We start from the raw sequence: 16,846 nt of genomic DNA on the forward strand, positions 1-16,846 counted from the left end.
ACAACTGCGTGCTGGATGAGCAGTGGGAAAGAAGCAGCAAAGAGTTAAGGCGGGAAACAGGTTTTGTGGGACCGGCACACCCTGCCTCAACTGTGGCAGCCACCAATCACAGAGCAGGACTGCATGTTTGCCGTTTGGTAAATGCTGAGTCAAAAGTGGCCCATTTTGCAAAATGCTGCAGATTTAAACCACAGCAGCCTGCCTCTGCAACCAGCCACATCGCAGCTGGTAACCTGTCCAAGGTTCGGAGTGCGCAAAAGGAAAACGAATTGGAGCTCAATCAGAGCAACCAAACCACTGAGTCTCCAACAACACTCAACTGTGTGTGTAGACATCCAGACTCCAACACTGGCTGTACCACAATCACTGAAATCGGTGAGAATTTCAACTTTATGCCACCATGGATGTGATTTAAAAAGCAGAGTCCCGTTTTGGGAGGTTATAGTGGGGTGCCTCTTGGCATCTGCAGCATCGGGATCGATCCAGCTATCTAACAGGACTTTGCCAATTTTTGGGCTTTGGTCGGGAAGGCCTAGCCGAGGCTGCACTTACCTCATTTCCTGTACTGACAAGCTCAACTTGTCAGTGTGGAACGTAACTCGCGGATTGGGGTGCCGTTTTTAAATACTACCCCAATCTTTTGACCCCAGCCCTCTGCTCCTCCACCGCAACATCCAGGCCCCTCCACTGCGCCAATATCTCTTAGGGGGTCAGCATGCACCCTCCTCACCCCACATCTTAAGGGCAGGGCACCCCGGGGCCCGCTCCCTGATACGGGCAACCTGGAACCCTGGAAGTGCTCCTTAGGCACCCTGGTACTGCCACGGTGCCCAGGTGGTCATGTCAAGGTGCCAGACTGGCAGTGCTAAGGTGCCCAGGTGCCAACGAGAGTGCCACGGTACCACCCTGCCCATAGCCTGATCACCCGGGGGGGCTCCAATGGCCTGGCAGACCTCCCACGTTATGCCTGGTCCAATGTTTATGTGGACCTGTGTTAAATGGCGCCATGGTGAGGTCTCCCAGGCGAGGCCGTTAGTTCCCGGGCCTTGGGAGAATCCGGCATAGTCATATTTAAATTAGCCTAATGGCTCAGTTAAATATGTAAATCTGGATCATGCCCAGTGAGGGTGAGATCCAGACCGCGACCTCTTGCAAGATCTCGCAAGGCGTTCTGGGCATCGGAAATCTCACAAATCAGCTCGATAAGGCCATTAGATCGCGCCCCGTAACTCTGAAACACCTTTAAAAGTTACATCAGATGGAATTGGGCTTTTGAACGGCAATTCAATGAATGAAATTTATTATTCTGAACAACCCAGAAAAACTAATTCTATAAGCTCAATGCTGTTGAATGATTTGGCAGCAGATTTTTAAGCAAAATATTTTGAATAATAACATTTTATAAAAGAATGTTTTCTCATGGATTCTACGGAAATGTTCTACCTTCTCCATATCTCCACCTTGAATTTACCCCATGTAAAATACATTTTAAAGTGATTTTATTTTAGTTCTTTTGGTTTCCTGTTTGGGGAGGTGTATATTTCAAATGATTGGCTGCTCTGTGCCGAGTAAGGAACGCTGTAATCAGCTGCAGTCCTGCTGCAAAGCACGGCCGCTGAAATTCCCACCAAAGGTCATTGGGTCTCCCAGCAAGACTTATTTTGTGGTCAGCCGCAAGCTCTCTTGATTCACCACTAAAACCTAAAGCCAGCCCAATGATTCTATTACAATAAACACTCAACAATGAGCATACTTTTTCAATGGGTGCCTCATCATTTATGAAGAGAAGGATTCCCTCGGTTAAAGTTTGCAGTCTCGACAGCCATGAACATAAGGAGGAAGAGAGATGACATTGGGATAATTTTATGAGTTCATTTCCCAGGTGAGATTTTGCCCACTGGGAACACATATCAGAATTTCGGGCCCATGGTTCTATAATTTTGCATTCACTAAAAAATTATATGAGACCATAAGACGTAGGAGCAGAAGTAGGCCATTTGGCCCATCGAGTCTGCTCCACCATTCAATGAGATCATTATTCATCTGATTTGATAATCCTCAATTCCACTTTCCCTCCTTATTCCCATAATCCATGATACCCTTACTAATTAAAAATCTCAGCCTTGAACATACTTAACGTCCCAGCCTCTATAGCCATCTGCATTGAAAAAATTCCACAGATTCGCTACTCTCTGAGAGAAGAAATTCCTCCTCATCTCTGTCTTAAATGGGTGACCCCCTTACTCTGAGGTTATGCCCTCTATTCCTAGATATTCCACAAAGGAAACATTTTCTCAGCATTTACTCTGTCGAGCCCCCTGATAATTCTATCTGTCTCAATAAGCTCGCCTCTCATTCTTCTCAACCCCAATGAGTACGGGCCCAACCTAGTCGTCCTCTCCTCATAAGAAAATCCCTCCACAACTGGGATCAACTTCGTGAACATTCTCTGGAGTGCCTCCAATGCCAGTATATCTGTCCTTAGATAAGGGGACCAAACCAAAACAGGTGTGGTCTAACTAGTGCCTTGTATAGTTTGAGCAGGACATCCCAATTTTATACTCCATTCCCTATAACTATATCCAGCAGCATAAATTCATAAATTTATCCTTATCAAGTGGTCTTTATATTAAATAGCTTTAACTCAGTGTGCATCTCCCGCGCAAAGGCAATGATTTTCAAGTTCTTCTTGGAAACCCCTTTCAGCATATAATCAAAAAATTCTCAGAACTGTCTCTCCCTAATATCTGAAAGGCAGTACTATCATTGCAGAAATGTTTTTCATTAGTAGCCAGCAATCTATTAAAAAATGCAAAAAAAATGTAGGATTCAGAATTCTCAAGATATCTAAATTGACTTTGACTGCCCTGCTGCAGCACAAAGCAGCAACAATTTTAATCCCTGGGCGGCGTGGCCGTGATTCCAGTACATGGACCAGAAGTGGACGAGAAAGAGCTGCAATCTGCAAGGAATCCAGACAGTCAGGTGGCTGAGAGAAAGGGGCTTCCAGGAGTGTCTCATTGAAGGAAAAGAGGAGGAACCTGAGGCAGGGGAAGCTGCACATTCTCGTCGGGGCCTGTAAGGGCCCTCCTGCTTCTCATGCCCCTGAGCAACCCTCTTTGCCCCCAATCTTGTTCAGACTTACTTTAGAAGGTGGGACTGCTGCAGCAATGTTCCTGTTCAAGCCTGAGTTAAAATGCCATTGGGGAGTCTGATTGATGCTTCTTGGGCCCCAAGTAGCATATTTAAGGAAGGTGCCTGCTTGCTTCAGGAACCAGTTCAAAAAGACCTAAATTCAGACATGGCGGACTCCAGATGGCGTTATGACAGGTAAGTAACCTGGAGAATGTTAAACACTTATCCATCTAGTTTTGCCAGGTATGTACAATGAAAGCCTGACAGCTTTGAGGACTACAAATCTCCATTGAAAAACTGATCCCAAGATAGGTTAATATTTCAGTCCCTCAAAAAAATAATTTTTAACTTTCTTTTTCTATTTAAGACTGTTATGTTGATCTTCGTTTGTTATTCTTCATTACATTAGACCACCATTACTGCTACCCACCAAACTTTCTCCTTCAGTCAAGGGAAAGTTTGAAGTACGGACAAAAATTTTAACAATGCATCCATACGCATTCATTTGTGAGAATTATACCTCTATCTTCTGTATTAACTTACAGCAGAGAATGTAGAATGGAAAAGCATAATATTTTTCTATTGAAAGAATACATAAATTGACTTCTTAAATTAATGAACTCTTATTTAAAGCATTCCTAAAAAGCAGCCTGTAAATTGACCTGGAGTCCATTAAGGCATTAAGCAGAAGATGGAAGAAGAGTTAGGGGAGTTGAAGAGTTAAGAGTTGAAGAAGGCTTTTTGAAGATGTGGTGAATGTATTGAAGGCAGAGAGTCTTTGGAACAGATTTGCAGATTGTAAGACTGATAGTTCATTACTCCCTTTCACAGGCCCACCGCAGTGTCAGAGAGTGCTGCAGAGAAATTACTCCCTTTCACAGGCCCACCGCAGTGTCAGAGAGTGCTGCAGAGAAATTACTCCCTTTCACAGGCCCACCGCAGTGTCAGAGAGTGCTGCAGAGAAATTCACAGGAAGACAAACAAGTTTTAGCATTCTCCATTTTAATATGAAAAACCAAACACCAAACAATTATTACACCACATATTTCACTGATTTATTACAACTATTTTTTTTAAATAACATTGTAGGTGAAATTTTCATGGGGATTCCGCCACACGTCCTCTACAGCTTCAGCGGGAGAGCTGTTGAAGAGCCCAGGAAAATGTAGTAAACTCCTTACCCAACCTGACAGCGGGATTCCCACACTGGGATTTACGGTGGGTTCAGTGAGCAGAACGAACTGCGACATCAGGCCCCAGGATTTTCCAGATCTCTACCTATATATACAATACCAAAGATCATTTGCCTTTTTTTATGGCCTTATTTACTGACACAGTCACTTAAGTGGCCTAGATATCTCATGAGAGCTGAGCTGCAATATTTAAAAAGGTAAATCCATATGAAAAATAGCTCTTTTAGAAGGATAACTGTCAAATAAAAATGATGCATTTGTACAGGAAAACTTCTGGGGAAGCGGGGACACATGCTAAATTAGATGCACTAATCCTTAATTTTCCCTCTGTGCACTGCATAAGTTCAAAACTGTGCACTTTTTATGTTGAATACAGTGGGGTATATCAACCATTTCTTACTCTGCACATGGGATAAATCAATCGTTGGCTGTGCACAAACAGTCCATTCCTTTCTTGATCAATTTGTTGGATATTGTTTTACAAAATTATATTTCCCGTTCTAATTTCATTGGGTGGCTTATTGCAGGAAAGTGTCTCACAATGGTGATATATGAAATAAACATGAAACGGTATCGGTGGTGGGAACATGTATTCCTGTTCCTGTACAAATGATACTTGTACTCAAATGTTTAGATTTTTATATAACAGGATATTCCAGGTCTATGGGTACTGGTAAGTTTGTTATGATGTAAAATTCCTGTAAAGAAGGCTCTTTTGTTCTGTATTATGTACTTCATGCCTTTCACGGATTTTAAGTTTATTATACCCATCAATTTCAATTAATTCAACCACCTATTCGAAAATGTGGAAAATAACCTACATAATATTCATGGCTTCCTGTTTGCAGCTATAACCTCATGTTGCAAATAATGACCAATGCATTGGGCTAGTTCAGGGGTTTCTTCCAGAGTGTCAATCAACAACTTTCAGCAGAATTGTCAATCTGGAAGGTGCCCAATCCTAAACTAGGTCCTTTGTGAAACCACTTCAGATAACAGTCAAGAACATTTTGTGAGGCTGGAATGACATCAGCCCACCAGACGGCAGGTTCTTTTGCCTAGAATGGCAATTTCCCTGGAGACAGGATCAGACTCAGTAGGGTTACTGCTAGCAAGAGCTGAGTAACCTGTTATTGGAAGTTAAAGACCAATCATCAAAATTTTCCAATCAGCCTCCAAGTCGCCAAAGGCTTTTTAAAATTCATTCTTGGGATGTGGGCATCTCTGACTAGGCCAGCATTTATTGCCCATCCCTAGTTGCTCTTCAGAAGGCAGTGGAGAGCTGCCTTCTCGAACCGCTGCAGTCCATGAGTTAGAGAGGACGTTGCAGGATTTTGACTATGAAGTAACGGTGACATATTTTCTTGTCAGGATGGTGGGTGGCTTGGAATGGAATGCCCAGCTGGTGGTGCTCCTGTGTTCCTGAGTGTCTGCTGCCCACATCTTTCTAGATAGTAGTGGTTGTGGGTTTGGAATGTGCTGTCTAAGGAACATTGGTGAATTCCTGCAGTGCATCTTGTAGAAGCCATTGTGTGTCATAGAACATAGAACATAGAACAATACAGCGCAGTACAGGCCCTTCGGCCCACGATGTTGCACCGAAACAAAAGCCATCTAACCTACACTATGCCATTATCATCCATATGTTTATCCAATAAACTTTTAAATGCCCTCAATGTTGGCGAGTTCACTACTGTAGCAGGTAGGGCATTCCACGGCCTCACTACTCTTTGCGTAAAGAACCTACCTCTGACCTCTGTCCTATATCTATTACCCCTCAGTTTAAAGTTATGTCCCCTCGTGCCAGCCATATCCATCCGCGGGAGAAGGCTCTCACTGTCCACCCTATCCAACCCCCTGATCATTTTGTATGCCTCTATTAAGTCTCCTCTTAACCTTCTTCTCTCCAACGAAAACAACCTCAAGTCCATCAGCCTTTCCTCATAAGATTTTCCCTCCATACCAGGCAACATCCTGGTAAATCTCCTCTGCACCCGCTCCAAAGCCTCCACGTCCTTCCTATAATGCGGTGACCAGAACTGTACGCTATACTCCAAATGCGGCCGTACCAGAGTTCTGTACAGCTGCAACATGAAACATGTCGATGGTGAAGGGAGCGAATGTTTCTGGATGGGGTGCCAAAAGCAGGCTACTTTGTCCTGGGTGGTGTCAAGCCTCCTGGGTGTTGTTGGACCTGCACTCATCCAGAATAATGGAGAGTATTCCATCACACACCTGACTGCCTTGTAGATGGTGAACAGACATCAGGGAGCCAGGAGGTGAGTTACTTGCTGCAGGATTCCTTGTTTCTGATCTCCTCTCATAACCACAGTATTTATATGGCTAGTCCAGTTCAATTCCTGGTAATAGTAATCTCCAGGATGTTGACAGTGGGGGATTCCGCAATAGTAAAGCCATTGAACATGAAGGGGAAATGGTTAGATTCTCTCTCGTAGGAGATAGTCATTCCCTGGCACGTAGTGGTGTGAATGCTACTTGCCACTTGTCAGCCCCAAGCCTGGATGTTGTCCAGGTTTTGCTGCATTCGGACATGGGCTGCTTCATTATCTGAGAAGTTGTAAATGGTGCTGAACATTGTGCAGTCATCAGAGAACATCCCCACTTCTGACCTTATGATGGAGGGAAGGTCATTGATTAAGCATTTGAAGATGGTTTAGTCAAGGACACTACCCTGATGAACTCCTGCAGTGATGTCCTGGAACTAAGATGATTTCTTTGTGCCAGGTATGACACCAACCAGCGGAGAGCTTTCCCCTGATGCCATACTTGCCAAATGCTGCCTTGATGTCAAGGGCGGTCACTCTCACCTCACCTCTTGAATTCAGCGCTTTTGTCCATTTTTGAACCAAGGAGGTCAGGAGCTGAGTGACCCTGGTGGAACCCAAACTGAGCGTCAAACGTGGACCAGTTGTAAAGGCCATTGGAGACCCCCAGTCAGTCAGGCATTGGGCAGGATGATACTCAGACATTCCCGCTGGCACCTGGGCACGTTGGCAGTGCCATCTGGACACCTTGGCAGTGCCAGGCTGGCAGGGGCACTGCCAGGGAGCCAGGCTGGCATTGTCTGGATTGCCAGCTTGCCCATTCCAGGGGCTAGGCTTGGGGGTGCCTTACCCATAAGAAGTGGGGTGAAGGGGAGCTTGCGGTCCCTGGAGGAGGTAAGTTGAGTGCTTTGAGTGTTCCGGAGTGGGGTCACTGAGCAGGGTCAAAAAATCTGACCTGATCCGGGAGTAGCTTGCCAGTGCAGGAAATGATGGAAGTGTGGCCTCGACGAGGCGTTTCTCACTGAGGCAAAAAAAAATGGCAAAATGTAGTTGGATCGCTGCAGCCGCCGAGAAATACCTAAAAACGCCCAGACATAGGAATGTTTCCTTCGAATCGTGCCCGACGTTTCTGCCCTTCCTGGGCAGGGGCCTTGTTGCGTCAGCAGTGGGGATGTGGGTAGATTCGGAAAACGAGATCTCACCAGTGAGGTTCTCATTTTCCCAGTCTCATAATATTTTGCGCCCACACCGTCGCTCGCACTCACGGGGAACTGGGTGAAAAATGGCAGCAATACAGCTATTCAAGTAGCCTGTGGTGTCATTATATACAGTTGAAAGATAATGCTGAGCTGACGCTGAAATTCAAGATCACTCTGCAAAGCGGTTAGGTACTTGGTCTATTTATCCTGCATATTTCAAATCTTAGTGAGAGCTGGGCAGCTTAGCCTTGGGGGAAAATATAACTCACTACTCTCTAGTTTGTAGTCATAACAATCTGTAGTTTATAGGTACACAAGGGTGAATTTTGAGAGAAGAGGCCACTGGTTTTGATTGGGAAAATTGGGAGCTGAATGGTGGCCTCTCTAATTCACACTAGTCCATGGTGAGGGCAGAGCCTGGCAAAATTCAAATTAGGTAGTTTACCTCACCTCTGCTTCCAGGTTATGAGATTCTCCATATTTGCTGCCATGTGGACTTAAACAAAAATGAGGGCCTCCATCCAGTGTTTTCACAAAATATGCACAATACTAGCCTGACATTTTGATTTTCCACCTATTGTTCCTGTGACTTCTCAGACTGAAGTTTTCAAATTGATGCTAACCAGGGTTTACACAAGATAATTACGACATCGGGACTTACGTAATTTTAAGTTAATAGACCAAAAACTTCAACTTTTCATAGAATTTGTGCTTTGCATTTGTGTTAACCCCAAATCTTAGGAGAGAAGTACACTTCGAAACATTCCGCTACCCACTCATACACCCCCTTTCTTTATCCATTTTGTTTCCTAAAATGAATGGTGCAAATTGGTAACTAAATTAGCAATGCAACTAACACAGAAATCCAATTTAATGAAGAGTTACTATTAAAGGTGCACTGAAAGGCATACTTTTAATTGGCTTATGGTCAAAAAATATCTTGAGTTTTTGTACGTACCCAACTGAGCACATCTGATGATGCAGCTGGTAACATAACCAAGGTGTTAATGACTTCGAGAGTTGTTCAGCTTCCTTTCTTTCATTTAATGACACTTCATTTAAAAGGAATCTTATTGGCCAACAGAGGACAGATATTACTCTGAACATTGTTTTTAAATGACTTGGGGGTAAAAATTCTTTTCTTTCTCTTTGGTGCCTGCATGGAGAGCCTGTAATAAAATTCCATACTCTCAGCCCAGAGATTTCTGTGCATTAAAACGAATGAGCAGACAATCACAGACTCGGATATGTTCTCCCATAATGTCAAAGAGCAGCATTTAATCGCCTTAATCCCTCAGCGAACACGCTTGGGTACAACTCCTATATGTTCTCTTTTTGTTATTGACCCTTTAAAATAAAACAGTTTAATAACTTCATTAAAATAATACAAAGAGGAATTTTATCAATTCACATTTGCCAATTTGTTAAAAATATCAGGAGGATGTAGGAGCAAAGGCCATTTTGCCTTTCAAGCCTGCTCCTTTACACAGCTCATATACTGATGGCTCAGATTGTGAAATGAGTCTAAGATCATGAGGAAGCTTGTGGGGTGGGTGGGTGCAGAAGGGAGGACCATTTAATGTAGAGTTCTGGATCATCAGCAGTGAATGTAAATAGTTTGTTTCTTGGAATTATGTTTTCACTTGAAGGTTGATACTGCTTTGGTGCCAGTGGAATATACAAACCATTTTTATGAACTTCACACAATCCATCTGCTTAAATCCCATGTTACATTTTGGCATAGTCGGCAGGATTCCGCAGTACAGTCATCAGGTCATGGTGGATGAAATGGAAAGGCGCCTGGCTGGGATTGAGCGGAAGGTGAATGAGCAGGAATTGGCCCTGTCAGCAAGGGAGGCTGAAGTGACTGAAGCTCTAGCAGCTGCTGAAGATGTTCCAATCATTGTTCTCCTGGGTTCCTCCTTCAAATCAACTAGGGACCTGAACTGAAAAGTCACCTACCTGAAGCTGTGAGGGATAAAGAGGTGCAGAGCGAGTTGAGGAGACTCAACAGAAACGAATCCTGACTGTCACAGTCATAGTCCTTCTTTGACGTGTGAGATTACATAACCCAGATCAAGGGGGGAGACTGGACAGCTAAAACCAGAAAAGAGGACATCATCAGGGAGGTGACTATTAGCATGGACTGGGCAGTAGATCTCAGCCTAAAGAGGCAGGCTGAGCAGATTGTTGTTCAGCAAGAACAAATCCAATTCTTGCTGTCCTATCTCTATAAGCCTCATGACCGAACATGTCCAGGGGATATGCAAAGAGATTCTTGATTTGTAACAGGGTTGGGCACTTCCAATGTGACTGCCCTCAACAACCGCACAAACCACAGATCATGTCCAGAGCAACTCCATTCCGTGTCCCTCACCAGAGAGGATCCAGACCCAGAATGAAATGGAAATGCTGAGGCCCTCAGTCTGAAGGCAAAACATAATAATAATGATCTTTCATTAGTGTCACAAGTAGGCTAACATTAACATAGTGTAGGGAAAATTACAACTGATGGCACATCCATGCCTGAAGCAAACAACAGGATTCACACCCCAATTTTCTGTGGAATCCGGGCAGGGAGTCATCAAAATATCACTGATGTGTTAATAAGGGAGATTCAAACCCGACCCAGAGGGGTAGAACTGTATACAGTTTCAACTTTGTCATCCATCTCAGGACGCTTCAGCTATCGATGAAAGCACCAGAAAGCTACAAAAGTCATCTCAAGCCAATGCTGGATATTGTCGTAACCCACACTATATGCTCAGATGTCAATGCACAAAGGGAATGTGAACTTGAAGATGCGAGCTGTGATAGCTCAATTGAACCTGCTAATCATGCGATTGTTCAGTAAATGGTCACCGTGTTATAGAATCAATACATTGCAGAAGGAGATCATTTGGCCCATTGAGTCTGCACAGATCCGCAGAAAGAGCACCCTACCTAGGCCCATGCCCCTCCCTATCCTCGTAATCCAACCTAACCTTGTGAACACTAAGGGCAATTTAGCAGGGCCAATCCACATAATCTGCCCGTCTTTGGACTGTGGGAGGAAACCGGAGCACCCGGAGGAAACCCACGCAGACACGGGGAGAACATGCAGACTCCGCACAGACAGTGACCCAAGGTCGGAATTGGACCCGGGGTCCTGAAATTGGACTTCAAAGCTGAATTCTTTAAAAGGGTTTTGAATATTTTCCATCCAAAATATTTGATTGCCTTAATATCACTTCTTCTGACTCTCAGTAAACAAAATCCACTCGAGGAATACACTTTTCACATTTGATTGACTCGTATTCGACCACCATTTTGTGGGATTACCCTAATCAGAATAATCCTGCTGATTTCTGCATTTCCCAGAGGTCTTGCTTTCTGCCATCAAACAAAATAGTCAATAAACACTCAGATGGAAACATGGTTTTGTTTGGTAGCAATAAATATTCAATTCATCACTAGAACATGATATACAAGAATTTCCAGATAAGTATAATAGAGTTGACTGGAGAAGGAACCGTAATGAATTTGCCATTTCCATGTTTTCCATGTACATACTGTATCACCTCATGTCATCAACAAGCCACTTCCTGTGTGAAGTAACTTTGATCAAAGCTGTACTTGGAAAAGAGACAGAACAGAATATTGCACAGCTTCTGCAGATGTCATGCAGCACATTTCTATCTGAATAACAGAGGAGTTCATCTTTTTGAAGAGATGAATCCTTCCGTCCCGATGTCAAGGTCTTGTACATGTTCTTTCTGTTGTGTACAGATGTAGAAAAGAACAGTATTGGGCCACTGTAACCTTTTAGTCAACAGAGGTGATTAATAGGACTAAAAACTTCTCCCATCTGTTTGCACTTTTCCCAGGTGAGCGGAGCTCCTGGAATTCCTTTTCCTTTCCTTTAATTCATAAATCATTGAAATTTTCAATCCATCTTCCTGCTCCAGTAAAACTCGGAGTACCATTTGTTTTGCATCAAGCACTGTGGCATTGTTTCATATTACTTCCATAGCCTGTTAAAATCTTTTGTTCGGTCAGTCACGGCTCTTAGCTTATGACAATAAAGCTCGCCTGCAGTTTTTGGACAGAACTCAGTTTGTCTCGTATTTCAGTTACTGAATGTATCTGCATTACCACACAACTCCTTTGCAGCTGTTCCATCTTGTTTTATACACAGCACATTCAGAATAATTTGCAGTGTGTGGTTTGTCCTACTGTGTGTTTAGAAGCCTTTCTTTGCACTGGTTGGTTTACCATATCAAGACAATGCCATTTTCCCAGGGTTTCTGCAGCTCTTCTGCCAACATCACAGCAGACAAGTGGGAAAACCTTGAAGGAATTTCACTCTCATTTTTAATTTCAACAGGATTGTTGCAAATAACATTTTGCTTTGTATCAGTTAAATAGTATTCCTCCTCTGGTACAGTGCAAGTAAGCAGCAAACATTTCTTTCCTTGCACCCTCTCAGTTGTTCAAATCAAAACTGTTCACCAATCTGACGCATTTTCTCCCAGGACCAGAAAACTACATGGGTTCAGTTCCTGCTCCCCCCCCCCGCCCACGCAAACATTCTAAGAGGAATCCACCCTCCTGAACAGACCTGAACCTATTCTGGGTTTTTCATATGCTTACTCATCATTTTGCTGATACGAATAATTTAGAATGAGGTTGTGCCCCAAGGTATTCTTGCACACTCGGAAGGACTGCAGCCTCAGCTATCGCCCGTAACTTGGAGCCCTCGAGCTGCTGTCCAGCACAAGGAACCTGGTGCCTCCACCCCTTACGATACTCTCTGCTGGCCGAGACACCGGTGAGCCTGAAAGAGCAGTTCTAGGCTGACAGGAAAATGAAATAAAAATGAAACATGCTTACCTATTGAGGGCTCTTCTGGCCCAGACACTGGCAGACTAAACAGACTTGACTCTAATCTCAGCCTACTTCATAATTTCCCCTTCTTTTTCCCCTTTAAAGCCGACTCAAAACTCATCAATTTGATTACCATCTCAATTTCAGCCTTGCCCCCAATGCCCCATCCTTCCTCCATTTCTCCCTATGACCATTTTTAAAATAATAATCTTTATTGTCACAAATAGGCTTACATTAACACTGCAATTAAGTTACTGTGAAAATCCCCTAGTCGCCACATTCCGGCACCTATTCGGGTACACTGAGGGAGAATTCAGATTGTCCAAATAACCAACAGCACATCTTTCGGGGCTTGTGGGAGGAAACCGGAGCATCCGGAGGAAACCCACGCAGACACGGGGAGAACGTGCAGACTCCGCACAGACAGTAACCCAAGCCGGGAATTGAACCTGGGACCCTGACGCTGTGAAGCAGTAGTGCTAACCACTGTGCTACCGTGCCTCCCATACTGGGATCCAATTCACTGTGTCCGTCCTTTGCAAAGAGTCCAGGAACATATTTTGCATTAACGGTGCTATATAAATGCAAGTTGCTCTGGAGCAAGATGTCGCAGCGCAATAAAAATATTGAAATCTAAATTTCAGCACAAGAAACTCCATCAAAAAGAATCAGTCAGCCAAATCAAGATCATGCGCTCTAATTTCTCCTTCAACAATTTAATCTTAGAGAAAATCTACTGGCTTAGACAACAAATGAGATCAAAGTGCTTTCTGAAGAACAAATTGTCTCCTTCGCCTATCTAGTTTGCTGTCCTCATCAATAGTTGTCAGAACACTTGAATGGAAAACAGCAAATGGTCATACAGAAGGCATCGAAGTAAGACCACAGCAATTATAAACCAATATTCTTTCTCTCAAACCACATTGAAGATCATCAAACTTATATTGGATAATACCTGAAAAATAAATTGCTCCGACAATCTACAATGGCTCTATCACAAACCGGGAAGGATATGAATTTAAAAGGGGACGAAAGGATTGCTCCAGAGTTTTGCCAACTGCAGTGAACCATATCGGGAGATTTCCATTACAAGCCAACATTTTGCTGTTGTTGGTCAGCTGCAGGTTTATCTATCATCTGGCTGCTTTAAAGTGATATTCCCTATCCTTCGCAATGAAGCTGCTGTGGGACACTTTGTGTAATTGATGGTATCGGAGTGATGGTGCCTGCTTGACATTAAGACTTATGTCTCTAAAAAAAGGCAAAGAAAGAAACTGATTGTGTTCTCTTACAGAAAAATGGGGAAAGTTTGAACAAAACTACTCCAGCTGTATCTTTTCTCTTATAATAAAGAAACACATCTTGCAAATGTCCAGCGCAATCGGAGATCAGTTTTTCTCCAGAGTTTCTCAGTAGCTAGTGGTGTCCCTCAGGGATCAGTGTTGGGCCCACAATTGTTCACAATTTACATAGATGATTTGGAGTTGGCGACCAAGGGCAATGTGTCCAAGTTTGGAGACGACACTAAGATGAGTGGTAAAGCAAAAAGTGCAGAGGATACTGGAAGTCTGCAGAGGGATTTGGATAGGCTAAGTGAATGGGCTAGGTAAGGTCTGGCAGATGGAATACAATGTTGACAAATGTGAGGTTATCCATTTTGGTAGGAATAACAGCAAAAGGGATTATTATTTAAATGATAAAATATTAAAACATGCTGCTGTGCAGAGAGACCTGAGTGTACTAGTGCATGAGTCGCAAAAAGTTGGTTTACAGGTGCAACAGGTGATTCAGAAGGCAAATGGAATTTTGTCCTTCATTGCTAGAGGGATGGAGTTTAAGACTAGGGAGGTTATGCTGCAATTGTATAAGGTGTTAGTGAGGCCACACCTGGAGTTTTGGTCTCCTTACTTGAGAAAGGACGTACTGGCACAGGAGGGTGTGCAGAGGAGATTCACTAGGTTAATCCCAGAGCTGAAGGGGTTGGATTACGAGGAAAGGTTGCGTAGACTGGGACTGTACTCGTTGGAATTTAGAAGGATGAGGAGGGATCTTATAGAATCATATAAAACTATGAAGGGAATAGATAGGTTAGATGCGGGCAGGTTGTTTCCACTGATGGGTGAAAGCAGAACTAGGGGGCATAGCCTCAAAATAAGGGGAAGTAGATTTAGGACTGAGTTTAAGAGGAACTTCTTCACCCAAAGGGTTGTGAATCTATGGAATTCCTTGCCCACTGAAGCAGTAGAGGCTCCTTCATTAAATGTTTTTAAGATAAAGATAGATAGTTTTTTGAAGAATAAAGGGATTGAGGGTTATGGTGTTCGGGCCGGAAAGTGGAGCTGAGTCCAAAAAAGATCAGCCATGATCTCATTGAATGGTGGAGCAGATTCGAGGGGCCAGATGGCCTACTTCTGGTCCTAGTTCTTATGTTCTTATGTTTCAGAGGACCAGAGAATTTTATGCTGTAGAATATCCTGACATTATTCAGAAGCTGAATTCTTGTGATTTATTTCTTGTGCTAAATTATATAAATGACTCACTTAAAATCTAGCCAGTTCATAATATAGATGCTCGTCTTTTAAATCATAGCACCAAACAGGCCTCCAGGACAGCATTCATAGCTTCATCTTCGAAAATGGTGCATTTTTTGAGTGGTAATAGGGACAAGAGTATGTCACTCAGCCCCTCAGTTATTCAGTTAAAGTCATGATATTAATTTATTTCAAACCATGGCTTTGCTCCAGACTCTCTACCTAACAAAAATCTATGTCTCGCAGTCTGGAAAGTTTCAATTGATCCTGCATCCAAAGCCTTTTGAGGAGAGAGGACTACATTTTCACTGCTCTGTGGGTGACGTAGTCTTTTCTTGTTTTAACTTCAAAATGGACTGGCTCTAATTTTTAATTCAAAATGGATCATAAATCACTGACCTCACTGTTAGGCAAGAAAGAACTTGCAAAGGTGACCCCCCACCCCTGCCAGAATTCAAAGATTCTGCTTGCGTCTCATGTGCTTTGCATGTGGTTCGTTGCATGTTCAAGGATAACATCAAACAATCATAGACCACTATCCAGGGCCACAGTCGACCTTCCTGTGACTTTTGATGTCAGCCTGGTTGTTGAGCTCAAATCATATTCCTAATTGGTGAGAAACAGCTACACGCTACCTCAGGTAAGCTTCAGCAAATAGGCCAGGAACATTGTGAGATGTGGAGTGTGTCCACATCTACCATTACTGTAAAGGGTGGGTTTCAACACAGGCTAAGTGGCAAAATCATGAAAATCGAAATTTGTTTTAAACAGCAGAAATACTTCACCCTGATGGATGGTCTGCTAGTCTTAAACGAGCGTACATATGGTCATTACAGTCTCCCTTTGGCGGGAGATTCTCCAACGATTCCACCAAGGCCACCTAGGCATTGCAAAGTGCTCAGTCTAGCCGGGATTATCAAGAGCAATTGAGAAATAAACTCAAAATGCCAGTGTCCCCACATTGTTCCTTACCAGACCAAGGGAACAGTTGGGAATGGATTTATTAATGTTTAATCGAACGTCATTCTGCGCTGTGGTTGAGTACTTCTCCCCATGGAATGAAGTGACAACCACAGAGGTCCTTGTTAGATCCTTGAAGGAAGTGTTTGCGATCCTTGGCATCCCAGACCAGGTGGTGTCTGATAAAGGCCCACAATTTGAAAATGAATGCTTCACTTAATTTGCCATTAGTTACATCTTTTGACAAAGCGCCGCATCAAAGGTTATTGCAAAAAATAAAAACTCATGGTGTAGGGGATAACATATTGGCTTGGATAGAAGATTGGCTAGCTAGGAAATAGATAGTAAGCATAAATGGCTCATTTGGTAGGGTGTAGCGAGTGAAGTGCGACAGGAATAACGTGCTGCTGGGGCCTCAACTGTTAGCTGTATATATTACTTGGATAAAGGGACCGAAGATCTGGTTTCTAAATTTCCTGATGACACAAACGTAGATAAGAAAGTAAATTGTGAAGAGGACATAAGGAGGCTGCAACGGGACATAGAGAGATAAAGTGAGAGACCCGAGATCTGGCAAATGGAGCATATTGTGGGAAAACCTGAAATTATCCATTTTGACAGGAAGAATAAAATAAATTAAGCTTATTATCTAAATGGTGAGAGGTTGCAGAGCTCTG

This window comes from Scyliorhinus torazame, chromosome 28 (assembly GCF_047496885.1).
Source record: "Scyliorhinus torazame isolate Kashiwa2021f chromosome 28, sScyTor2.1, whole genome shotgun sequence".
Lineage (NCBI taxonomy): Eukaryota > Metazoa > Chordata > Chondrichthyes > Carcharhiniformes > Scyliorhinidae > Scyliorhinus > Scyliorhinus torazame.